Source organism: Drosophila mauritiana, unplaced genomic scaffold (assembly GCF_004382145.1).
Source record: "Drosophila mauritiana strain mau12 unplaced genomic scaffold, ASM438214v1 U_201, whole genome shotgun sequence".
Taxonomy (NCBI): domain Eukaryota; kingdom Metazoa; phylum Arthropoda; class Insecta; order Diptera; family Drosophilidae; genus Drosophila; species Drosophila mauritiana.
In genome coordinates, this window is record NW_022881336.1 from 24,171 (window position 1) to 37,268 (window position 13,098).

At 45.3% G+C, this 13,098-nt stretch overlaps 2 non-coding genes across 2 annotated transcripts; both read right to left on the minus strand.

Annotated features, from left to right (window-relative positions):
- Positions 1-673: 673 nt before the first annotated feature.
- Positions 674-852, minus strand: LOC117149359. The gene has a single exon (XR_004460235.1). It is a non-coding gene; the product is annotated as a 5.8S ribosomal RNA (ribosomal RNA).
- Positions 853-1,538: 686 nt separating this feature from the next.
- LOC117149360 lies at positions 1,539-3,482 on the minus strand. Its single transcript, XR_004460236.1, has one exon. It is a non-coding gene; the product is annotated as a small subunit ribosomal RNA (ribosomal RNA).
- Between the last annotated feature and the right edge of the window lie 9,616 nt (positions 3,483-13,098).

Here is a 13,098-nt window from a genome sequence, read left to right on the forward strand (position 1 = left end):
CTTTGGAAACATCATCTAGTAATCATTAACGTTATACGGGCCTGGCACCCTCTATGGGTAAATGGCCTCATTTAAGAAGGACTTAAATCATTAATTTCTCATACTAGAATATTGACGCTCCATACACTGCATCTCACATTTGCCATATAGACAAAGTGACTTAGTGCTGAACTGTTTTCTTTTCGCTCGCCGCTACTAAAAAAATCCTTGTTAGTTTCTTTTCCTCCCCTAATTAATATGCTTAAATTCAGGGGGTAGTCCCATATGAGTTGAGGTTGTATATATAACTATATTTTGCCATAAATTCTTTATATATAAATGATAAAACAATCAATTAAATTCGTTATAAATAGTTCCAATAGTTCTTGTAAGCAAAGTTATTTTTTATCCATTTAACGCACCAACGAAGAATAATAACAAAACCAAGATTTTTCTTTTTCCGAATCATTAATAAGAGACAATTCTAGATGAAAAATATTTCAATTTTTTATGCTAGACATTTCTCAGTATTAATTGATTGAAAAAGAAAATATTTCTCTTCGTTTTTCACATTCAAATGTGAGATAATGTTTTTCATTTCTTTTTTAATATTATGAATAAAATCATTATTTAATCCAATAATATACCATATGCTTATAAAAAATTTATAAACAACTTAATTAGCATAGTCTTACAACCCTCAACCATATGTAGTCCAAGCAGCACTATAAAATTAATTAAAGTACATAACAGCATGGACTGCGATATGCGTTCAAAATGTCGATGTTCATGTGTCCTGCAGTTCACACGATGACGCACAGTTTGCTGCGTTCTTCATCGACCCATGAGCCGAGTGATCCACCGCTTAGAGTTTTATAATTCATTTTTATATAATATCAATATTGTTTTTATTGAAAGAAATTAAAAATACACCATTTTACTGGCATATATCAATTCCTTCAATAAATTTATTTTTATACCTAAAAATAAATGTTGCGATATGTCTTAGTTTCATATAAGCATTATGTATCATAAAAATCTGGTTATGGTTTGCTATTTTGGGTGACACATACTGCAAAATTTATATAAAACATTAACCTGATGGATGACAGGTACAAACATTGTATATTTTAGGTTGTTGCATTAGCCAACGTATGCTCATAACATAGATGAACAATACATATTCGCAACGCGTGTATCTTATGGTCCATATACACACACACTTATTTTGAATACCACATTCAAAATTATTTTAATTTTAATTCGACTTCTACTTTCAAATTTTGTTCAATTTCTTCGATTTCCATTTTCGAGAATTTGTTTTTATAGGAAACGCCATTGTTGTAGTAGGTACTGCCACAAATACGCACAACAACATTAATAATGTTAAAGTCTTTTTATGAGGTTGCCAAGCCCGACATATAAAATAAAAGCCATCTTCATTTTATTTTGACTTTAACTTTTGATTCCGTGGAATCATTTTGTAATATTTTTATTTTGGTAAATTGTATTTATTTGTATTATAACAAATGTTTATTAACGATAAGGATATTATACAATAATGATCCTTCCGCAGGTTCACCTACGGAAACCTTGTTACGACTTTTACTTCCTCTAAATAATCAAGTTCGGTCAACTATAAGACCTCACTAAATAATTCAATCGGTAGTAGCTACGGGCGGTGTGTACAAAGGGCAGGGACGTAATCAATGCGAGTTAATGACTCACACTTACTGGGAATTCCAAGTTCATGTGAACAGTTTCAGTTCACAATCCCAAGCATGAAAGTGGTTCAGCGGTTTACCCGGACCTCTCGGTCTAGGAAATACACGTTGATACTTTCATTGTAGCGCGCGTGCAGCCCAGGACATCTAAGGGCATCACAGACCTGTTATTGCTCAATCTCATTATTGCTAGACGCAATTTGTCCATTTAAGAAGCTAGTGTCCTTATAATGGGACAAACCAACAGGTACGGCTCCACTTACATAAACACATTCAAACACAATAAACATTTTACTGCCACCATGAATGAAGGCTACATAAGCTTCAGCACCATAATCCTGAAGATATCTATTTAATATATTTGAGTCTCGTTCGTTATCGGAATTAACCAGACAAATCACTCCACGAACTAAGAACGGCCATGCACCACCACCCATAGATTCGAGAAAGAGCTATCAATCTGTCTTACACACTTATGTTCGGACCTGGTAAGTTTTCCCGTGTTGAGTCAAATTAAGCCGCAGGCTCCACTCCTGGTGGTGCCCTTCCGTCAATTCCTTTAAGTTTCAGCTTTGCAACCATACTTCCCCCGGAGCCCAAAAGCTTTGGTTTCCCGGGAAGCGACTGAGAGAGCCATAAAAGTAGCTACACCCAATTGCTAGCTGGCATCGTTTATGGTTAGAACTAGGGCGGTATCTGATCGCCTTCGAACCTCTAACTTTCGTTCTTGATTAATGAAAACATCTTTGGCAAATGCTTTCGCTTAAGTTAGTCTTACGACGGTCCAAGAATTTCACCTCTCGCGTCGTAATACTAATGCCCCCAAACTGCTTCTATTAATCATTACCTCTTGATCTGAAAACCAATGAAAGCAGAACAGAGGTCTTATTTCATTATCCCATGCACAGAATATTCAGGCATTTGAAGCCTGCTTTAAGCACTCTAATTTGTTCAAAGTAATAGTACCGGCCCACAATAACACTCGTTTAAGAGCACTAGTGCAGGTTTTTAAATAGGAGGAACATATGAAAAAATACAAGTATTTAATCACATATAAGAACTCCACCGGTAATACGCTTACATACATAAAGGTATAGTACTAACCACAATTGTAAGTTGTACTACCCGTATGAAGCACAAGTACGAACGTTTTAACCGCAACAACTTTAATATACGCTATTGGAGCTGGAATTACCGCGGCTGCTGGCACCAGACTTGCCCTCCAATTGGTCCTTGTTAAAGGATTTAAAGTGTACTCATTCCAATTACAGGGCCTCGGATATGAGTCCTGTATTGTTATTTTTCGTCACTACCTCCCCGAGCTGGGAGTGGGTAATTTACGCGCCTGCTGCCTTCCTTAGATGTGGTAGCCGTTTCTCAGGCTCCCTCTCCGGAATCGAACCCTGATTCCCCGTTACCCGTTGCAACCATGGTAGTCCTAGATACTACCATCAAAAGTTGATAGGGCAGACATTTGAAAGATCTGTCGTCGGTACAAGACCATACGATCTGCATGTTATCTAGAGTTCAACCAATATAACGATCTTGCGATCGCTTGGTTTTAGCCTAATAAAAGCACATGTCCCATAAGGTTCATGTTTTAATTGCATGTATTAGCTCTAGAATTACCACAGTTATCCAAGTAACTGTTAACGATCTAAGGAACCATAACTGATATAATGAGCCTTTTGCGGTTTCACTTTTAATTCGTGTGTACTTAGACATGCATGGCTTAATCTTTGAGACAAGCATATAACTACTGGCAGGATCAACCAGAATAATGTTTTTCCTTCATATTCCATTCATATATTTTGAATCGAAATAAGCAATATAATAGATATATAGATATATAGATTTTTCACTTTATATAATTCCATGATTTTTATTATATTGAATAAAATTCAATATTTCGCCTTTGGGTAAAATTTTAAATATATAAGTAAAAAATCCATTCGATTACGGCCATTTTTATATAGCATTCGTAATCCATATTTTCATTTTTAATTTATACTTGTTTTACCAATATAACAAGAATTTCATCTAATTATTGTAATATATATATTTCTATAATTTTATCTTTTTATACATACATATTTCGTTATAAAATATCATTTTATTTCCAACATACATAATTATTGTATCCACACATGTACAATTTTTGTTTAACCAATATAAATATTAAGTTAAATCATTTGCATTTTGAAGATAAATTTAAAATTTATCTCTTTTCATATATATCTCTGGTAATATATAACATAAAACCAAGCGCATATGATAATATTTCCACATTTAATATATAATTTTATATTTCTTTCATAAGAATCCATATTTGTATTATACCGTAACGATATAATAATCCAACTATACGGCAGGTAATAAATTAATATTTGCCTGCCTCCAAAAATTAACGATAATATATGGACACGATTTGTTATTCTATATATAATAGAAACTTGACTTTTGTTTCAACGATATTATCTATAAAGCGTATATTCCTATTATCCGCGGAGCCAAGTCCCGTGTTCTATAGAACTGAGAAACAAATTTGTACGGATAATAATATACTTTATTGTATGTAACCAATATAAACATAATCCGAAATAAATATTTCGAATAATGCGGGAGGTCGGCAACCACTGCCTACCTATAGTAGTTTTTGAACCCGCTGTCCTCAAAGCGGGTATTTTCAATTCCGTTTGCCACCCAACATACGGGCTATTCTCTTATATATTAAGAGATTATAGGAACATTTCAATTTTTTTACATTATTCATATATAATATGATTATTTTTTCCCTTATACATATAATAATTAATCATTTTCATATGTATATTATTTAATTTACTCATATAATTGCCAAAATCATATGAATACATAAGTTTTGAACAATATGAGAGGTCGGCAACCACTGCCTACCTATAGTAGTTTTTGAACCCTCTGTCGTAATTCCGGTCGTTTACACTACTATACCCTCTCACTATAATGGCTTTTCTCTATAATACTAAGAGAATGTGGGATATTTTCAGCATTTTTTCCCTTATACATATAATAATTAATCATTTTCATATGTATATTTTTTAATTTACTCATATTATTGCCAAATCATATGAATACATAAGTTTTGAACAATATGAGAGGTCGGCAACCACTGCCTACCTATAGTAGTTTTTGAACCCTCTGTCGTAATTCCGGTCGTTTACACTACTATACCCTCTCACTATAATGGCTTTTCTCTATAATACTAAGAGAATGTGGGATATTTTCAGCATTTTTTCCCTTATACATATTATAATTAATCATTTTCATATGTATATGAAAGTATATTCGAGTATATTCGAGTACTTGCTTGCCGGGCAAGCACTCCCCCTTGCTGAGGAGCGACATCTACCTAAAATCTCTACTGATCTCTGGGTCACAGCACCCGAGTTTTGCGCAACTAGCACCGTAACTCAAACGTCGAACACGAAGGCTCTACCCGCGATATGGGTACCAACCACAGCCACCACGATACTCCCACCAGGGGGCCTACCTCAATGTGCAGTCTTGGATAGCTGCACAACCCGTGGTACCGAAAGAAAGGCTCGGTGGGCCTCCTCCTTTTGCTCCGACAAGCAGGGTTAGAGGGACCTATGGCTATATTAGTCGCCTCTTACGACAAGCAATAGCGGACTGTGGAAGTATTCTCGCCCGCTAACCACACGGCGAAGTTGTTGGGCTAAACACCCCTCCTCCTACGGAACACTTCGTCCGCAAACACTGCCAGCCGTTGAGTCCTCTGTTGATCTTCCAGGATTCTATCGAAGGTCCAGTTTTCGCCAAGGCGCTGCACTCCAAGTCCATCGAGGTTCCGCAAATCTGCATATAGGGGGCAAGCGCACAATATGTGCATCCAGTCCTCATATGGATCTCCACAAGCGCAAGCAGTGGTATCGCTGAGGGCTCTCCCTTGCAAAAATGCGTTAAACGACCCGTGACCTGTCAGCAGGTAAGACGTCCTCATCGAGAATCCAAATCTTGGATCCCGATAGGCGAGAGTGACATATGGGATGAATTTATGCGTCACCCGTCCTGGTTCGCTGTCATCATCCCATCTGTTCTGCCAACTCTGCAGTAAGCATTCTTCTAGGCGAGTCTTCCTCTGCTTCCAGCTTAGACACGTAGTGTCCTCGTCATATAGCCAGTCGTTCTCCTCCAGCGGGTATCCACGCTTCAGCTTGTATATGACCACTAAAAACTTAGCAGCCAAGTCAAGCGGGGGAGCTCCACCAAGTACCTGCAGTGCCACTGTGGACACTGTTCGGCATACCGAAAGGCATCCAAGCAGGATTAGCCTCTGGCAGGAGGCTAGTCGTCTCCGGGCGGCTACTTGTTCGGCGGTGTCATACCATACCGGCGCACCAAACAGCACACAAGGTGCCATGAGTCCGTCATATATGGTCCGCCTGGCTCGAGGACTGAAGCCCCAGTCGGCTCGAAGCACACGCGCCAATGCTCCAACGACTCCGGTCATCCGCTGGCGAAGCGAAGCTATGTGCGTGAGGAATTTCATTCCTTCACTGACCGTGATGCCAAGGTACCGACAGCTACGCACATACGGAAGGTTCGCTCCAGCAAACCTCACCGTAGGCGCACGTCTCAAGGCACCTTTTAGCAGCATTATTACCGTCTTGCTGGTCGAGACGGCAACGCCAACTTCCGCTCCCCACGCTTCTACGATGGACGTCAGCTGTGCTCCTTTTTCCTCTAGCATAGCTCGGGAATTTCCCTCGACGAGAAGCAGCAAGTCATCCGCGTATGCACTCAGCTGGCAATACGGCTGGAGACGCTGAAGCAGTACATCCATCAGTATGTCCCAGATAAATGGGCCACTGATTGACCCCTGCGGGCAGCCTCTAGTTACCGGTACTTCCACAGTACCGGAACTGCTTCGGATCACTGCTCTTCGGCCGGAGAAAAAGCTCTGCCACAAGCCCATCTCCCGGCATCCCAAGTCGGCTAGTCGGCGGAGTGCAGCACTCCATTCGACGTTGTCGAATGCTCCTTTGAAGTCCACGAATGTGCCGAGCACGTATTGCGCCGGGCTGGCACAAACACTGCTCTTCACGTGTCTCCAAGCATCCTCCACACATCGTCCTTGGCGAAATCCAAACTGCCATCTGCAGCCTTCCGGAAGAACTTCTCTCACACGATTCACCATGATGGCCTCGAGCACCTTACCAAAGACTGGCAGCAAGCATATTCCTCTATATGAGGAGGGCTCACACTTGTCCTTATCTGGCCCTTTGAGCAGCGAGACAACTCGTGGGCACTTCCACTCGGCGGGAAAGTATCCTAATCGGATGCATCGGGAAAACAACGATGCTAGGTGCTCGGGTATGGCGCGCCAGACTGCCTTGCAGATAGTGCCATTGATGCCGTCCAAGCCGGGAGAGCGCCTGCTCTTCAACCGGGCAACACATGCATCAACCTCGAATTCTTCGAGGGCCGGTGGGACTTCCTCCGCGATGGCAGTCGGTGCTTCGGACTCCGCAACTGGGAAGAAATTGCGGAGGAGCACTCGTGCACAGTCACCCCAATCAGTGATGAGCTCGCCATTCACGCGGAGGCACCCAATCTCCGTGCACTTTCTGCGGCCTCGGCAAATCTTGTAGACGCGCCCCCATGGGTCGTCGGCATGATCTCCCACGAAGCGTTTCCAGTCATCCATTTTCGCCCTCCCAATGAGCTTCTTGTAGTTGGCTGAGGCCCGCCTCAGCTCGACCACTACACGCTCTATAGCGGCACCGTCATCACGACGCCTTCCATCTTGGAGTAGGCGACGAAGTCTCCGGACATCGCGCCTTGCAGCGCAGAGGTCGGCAGTCCACCAACGTGCTCTCCTGTTGGGCGATCGAATTGACTTTCTTCCCAGCGCAATATCACATACATTATGTACTATACTGCGCAGGGTCGAAACTTGCTGGTCCAACGGCGACTCTGAGAAGTTTTCCGGAAGTTCGGCTGCTCTACTCACCATTTCCTCCTTGAACAATCGCCAACGTGCATTGGAGAAGTTCCAGGACGGCACATGAGCTATGCTCTCAACTGCGCGCGCGGTAGTTGGTTCGGCCACAACAGTAATGATGTTGTGGTCACTCAATTCCCACTCGTCCACTCTCCACGCATATGTGGCCCACATAGATGCTGCCTCATTGACGATTGTCTCGTCGATATCGCTAGTAGCTCTGTGATTATCGAACGTGTACACCTCTGTTGACTGGTTTAGGGCGGCGACTCTTGCCTCCAGCATCCACTCTGACAGCAGCTCACCCCGTCTGTAGTTAGCTTGCCCCTCGGCATGACGAGAGAGTTTGCTAAGCCACATGGGGGACACTGCATTCGCGTCGAGGCCCAGGATTGCGGGGGTTCTGCTGGCCTGCAGCAGGACCGCATCCATGTACCGGAGGTACGGTTCCAGAGGTGCATCGAACTGGCAGTATGCGGCGCAAAGGAAGATTGAGCCAAAGCTCCCTTTAACGACCAGACATACGCCATAATCCGTGGTGAGGGTCTCCACTGGCATACAGATGGCTTCCTGTTGATCTACTATGGATGGCTGCCTTCCCTCGCCGATCGGTGAAAATTCTCATTCCTTCAGGCAGCACATCCATTCCGTCCCCGCCGAGATACGGCTCCTGCACCAGCGCGAACATAGACTCCGATCTCCTGAGTCGGACTCCGAGCTCGATGGTCGCAGCTCTGCCTCGGCCACAGTTCGCTTGGATGAAGCTAAACATTAATGTCTAGCTTGCACCCTCGCCAGCAACGCCCCGTATATCGGGCACACGTTCGAGAGCATGTAATGCCCCGAGGGTTTCCCTCTGTGACGGCAGTTCCGGCAGTCCACCGGGTTTTGGCACTTTGTCGCGGTGTGGCCTTGTTGCCCGCACTGGCGGCAGACATTGTCCTTCTGCCGGCATTCGCTGACCTTGTGGTCGAAACCCACGCATCTGTGGCAGGCGTATGTGCGGACCTGTGCTCGGCATCGGAATGAGAACCACTTGATGTAGACACGACCTACATCAAGCTTCGCCATCGCGCGGTCGTCTACCTCTAGCGTTACATTTACTGTGGCGCCGTCAGTTACCGACCACGCCTTGGTCACCAGGTGCACGGACTTCTTAAATTGGGACATAGTCATTTCGCTGTCGAAGTTATTTCCATGCAGCTCCTGCATGAATTCCTCAGGGCCGATAGCTGTGTCGACGTCATAGACGACGACCTTCGGCTTCTCGGCCGCATTCCGTGCCACATTTAGCCCAACTTCAGCGAACCTCTTTGATGCTACCACCTTCTGCAGCTCTCCAACTGAAGGAGTACGAATGATCGCACCACCACCTCGACGGAGCTCACGTACCTCATGTACTCTGACTCCGAGGGAGGGTGCAACCATCGTTCGCACCTTTTCCGCTATAGCTTTTCCCGATAGCGCAGGGTCGTCGCACTTCACCACCGCTGACCACGTCTCGCGAACCTTGGTGGTCCGCGGGGCAGCGATGGGTGCAATCTGTGGCATCTGGGGAGCATTGGCGGCCGTATTCTTTAACGGATTCGACGACGGCGGCGGCGGTGGCGGCATAGCGAGCCGCGTCTCCAGTTCTCCACACCGGAGCATTAACGCCAGCACCAGCTCATCGTAGCGGCTGATAGCATACGAGAGCTCTTCCGTGTCCACTTCTCCTAGGCTGCGGAAGCTGCTTCTCACCATGCGCTGGGTGGCCGACAGCTCTGCCATCATGGCTGCTTGCCCAGCACGGGCGGCAGCGGTAGCGGCGGTGGCAGTGGTGGCAACAATTTTAGCAGCAGTGGAAACGGCGGAGGCAGCAGTGTGGTCGGCAGCAGGGGCAGCAGTAGGATCAACAGCGGTGGCAACAGCGTGGGGGGGGGCAGCATCGATGGCAGCGTTTGCCGTAGCCGCCCGGGCGTCCTCCAGCGACGAAAACGCCTCCTCAAGTACACCAACGGGTTCTGGCACTCCATTCGACGCCAGGGCAACCAATTTCGCCTGCGTCGGCGCCGAGCTCTCAGAGGCCAGATGGCTTCTGCGCCTGCCTCGTCTGGATTTCCTCGAGGCACTACTTCCGCTCAAGGCACTCGCGCTGCTGTCGCTCTCGATCGGCATAACTCCGATGGTGGCTCCTCCTACCGTCGACGCCAGCAACCGTATGCTCGTTTGCTCAGTGACAAAAGGTAGATGCTCTAGAGCTCCACCTATCGGTAGCGTCTGGTAGCACTAAAACTGTCCCTATACACAAACCCTAGCAGTGACTGCCACCAATAAGCTTTTTGACAGCTGCTCAAAAAGCTTACTCGAAAAACTTACTCGAAAAACTTACTCGTAAGCTCGCCTCGCAGCACGTGCGGAGTGGAAAATTTCCAATAGTTTATTGTTAATAATTTCCAAACCGCTTGTTTTTAACACTCGACAATTTTCACTCGACTTCCACGGAGCACTAAATCACCGATTTAATTACTTTCCAAACAAGAAAAACTTAGTTATTCGCAATCTGTACACGAGCGCAACGAAAACACGTCCGTCGTTAATCCATTCATGCGCGTCACTAATTAGATGACGAGGCATTTGGCTTTTTTTTTTTTTTTTGATCGCGGGTATCGCGTGGAGGTATGGAAATCTATCGAAAGATACTAGGTCTGTCAACACTTCAGTTTCCTAGCATGCACGATTCATTGCTGAACCGAAGTTCCGCAACGCCTACGTACTAAAACCATCCTCATAGCCATTTATATATTACCATTATTTGCGATGTTTATGCCTTTATTGATGTTATGCCAAGACAGCAAGCAAATGTTTTGAACCAAACGTTTTAGCTAAGTCCAATCTCGGGAAAACCCGCTCAGGTACATGAACTGTTTAAAACAACCGAGACTGCCTCTCATAACCTGGACGCTAATAATATGACTATCATATTTGCTGAGGAGACCCTTCGCTATCAATCTTTTAACGGATTGACCACTCCAGATCCCCCTCCAGTTCAGGGTGGCAGAATGGAATTCAATGTCACCTGCGGCTTCGAATCTGCGACGCAATTCAGTTCGTATGTCCGGTCTGTCGTATCTATTGATTTTGCGCTGGTGCGCATCATCCATAGAGTGTCCGTCTGTCACAATTTGTATGTCGATCACATCAATGTGATTTTGTCGTAGTGCCACCAGGTCTGGTTTATTAAGGCCGGATTCGCACTGCAGACTTGGTTCAACAATGACCACGCAGCCTCTCTCCTCAAGTCCCCGCTTGATTCGATTTACTACGCAGTTGTGTCTAGCTACGCGCCTCCCATGCGATCGGTAACATTTTTGCATTATATGGTTTGTTGTTTCGGGAGCGTCACATCCTGCACGACACTGTCGTTCCAATTCGTGCCTTCCCCTTGTAGTACGAGACTTCGTGGGTAGGGCATTTATCCGCAGACGAATACCGTCTATATATTCCTTTCCTGTTAGTAAACGCGTGGGTTGATTAACCCACCCGTGTTGCGGTCCCCAATGGCCCGCTTCACGGAGTCCGCTGCCATCAACTGAGAGGTACAATTTGTTCGCCCAATATTTTTCTATTGCCGGACGCGATAACAATTCATTTTGTTCTGCAAATAATCTATCTCGGGCCCGTTGTTTTTCGGCTTCGAGGAAAGAGCTGGCTACCTCGTTTTGCGTGAGGTGAGGCCATTTAATGTTACTCAATCGTCTTAGCCTTAACATTGGAGCTACCCATCTAAGTGATGGAATTCCGAGACCTCCACTTTTTGGGGGTGCGTGAATGAATGCTATCGGCACATCCAGCGGAAGATTTAGCCATCTTCGCACATAGTATCGTATTAGTTTGTCAGTTTTTCGTAGGACGCCTATCGCCACACTCCCAAGGGCTAACTTGTGATAGAGCTTTGGGATAAGGACAGTCCTTAGGGCGAACATCCTCTGTTGTGGTTTGAGGGGGGCCTTTGTCAATCTTTGTAGCTTTGGACCAATGTCCTCGGCCGGATTGCATCGAACCCTCCCAGTTGCAGTGAAGTTGATGCCTAAGTACTTCCACTCGTCCGTTCGCTTCAATGATGGAATCTCTCTTGAGCCTACGTAAAAGCTCTGTGCCTCTAGCACGGTACACTTCTGTTTCGGCTGGCCCTTAATGCCAACGGTAAAACATTTGTCGGCATTAAGTTTGAGGCCGACGAGAGATAGAAAATCCAACGTTCTGTCCAACAATACTTGAAGTCCCATTCGAGTTTCAGCAAATAGTACCAAATCATCTGCAAACGCGGCCGCGTTAGTAATGGCATTTCCGACTCTGGCACCAATTTCGCTGGGTAGGTTTCTAAGTAACCTGTCCATTACCAAGTTAAATAGAATAGGAGACAAAGGGTCACCCTGCTTCACTCCTCTAGCAGGGACGAATTCCTCTGAACTCCAACCGTCCCCATTGAGACTGGTACCGCCACCCTCGTACGTATTCTGTACGTAATCAACGAAGCCCTTTGGCGCACCATAAGCACGTAAGGTGTCATATATAGATGCATGCGATAGAGAATCGAATGCCTTGCTTACATCTAAATTTGCGATGTAGCAAGATCTAAAGTGCTTATGGCTATGCCTCAAGACTAAGTCAACTATCGTCGCATTATCGGCACATCCGTCGCTAGGTAAGAAGCCCCGCTGGCGCGGGTCCCAATTGATTGATGAGTTCAACCGGGTTGCCAATATTGCATTTAGCTGTCTTACCAGGACTGAAGGCACCGATATTGGACGAAAGTCTTGCGGTCGCTTCGCCGTCACCGTCTTCGGGATGAAGACAGTTCTGGCCAGTCGGATAGAGTGTGGTAGATTGCCGCACCATAGAATTAGGTTCATTATTCGTAGCATAATACCTGACGGCACCTCCCTGGCTGTTTTTGGAGTTATCCCGTCAGGCCCCGGAGATGAAGATAATGAGATTCTTGATGCCCGAAGGTCATGCTCCGTAATAGCAGACCAAACCCTCTCAAGCGAGTGATCCATTTGTATCACTTCTCCACTGCAAGAGCTTGGGCTAGGCTGAGTCATTACTTCTCTCCAGTAGGGAACCATTACTTCTTGGCTTGGCATTACCGACTCATCAGTTCCATTTAGCAAGGACTTAATGCATCTTCCTTTATGCTTATCCCAGTTACGCTGGGTGACAGCATACTGCTGCCTTCTGCTTTCTCTCCTATTCCGAGGTCTCCGAGGAGGTCTCGTCAGCGTGTGTCGTACACCCTGTGCCGGAAAAATTCCTAGGAGATATAGCGATAAGCATTGGAGAGTGGTTTCCTTTCCCTCGAGCTCTGCCCTGTCAATGATCGTTTGTAGCTCTTGGGCTCTCCATTTG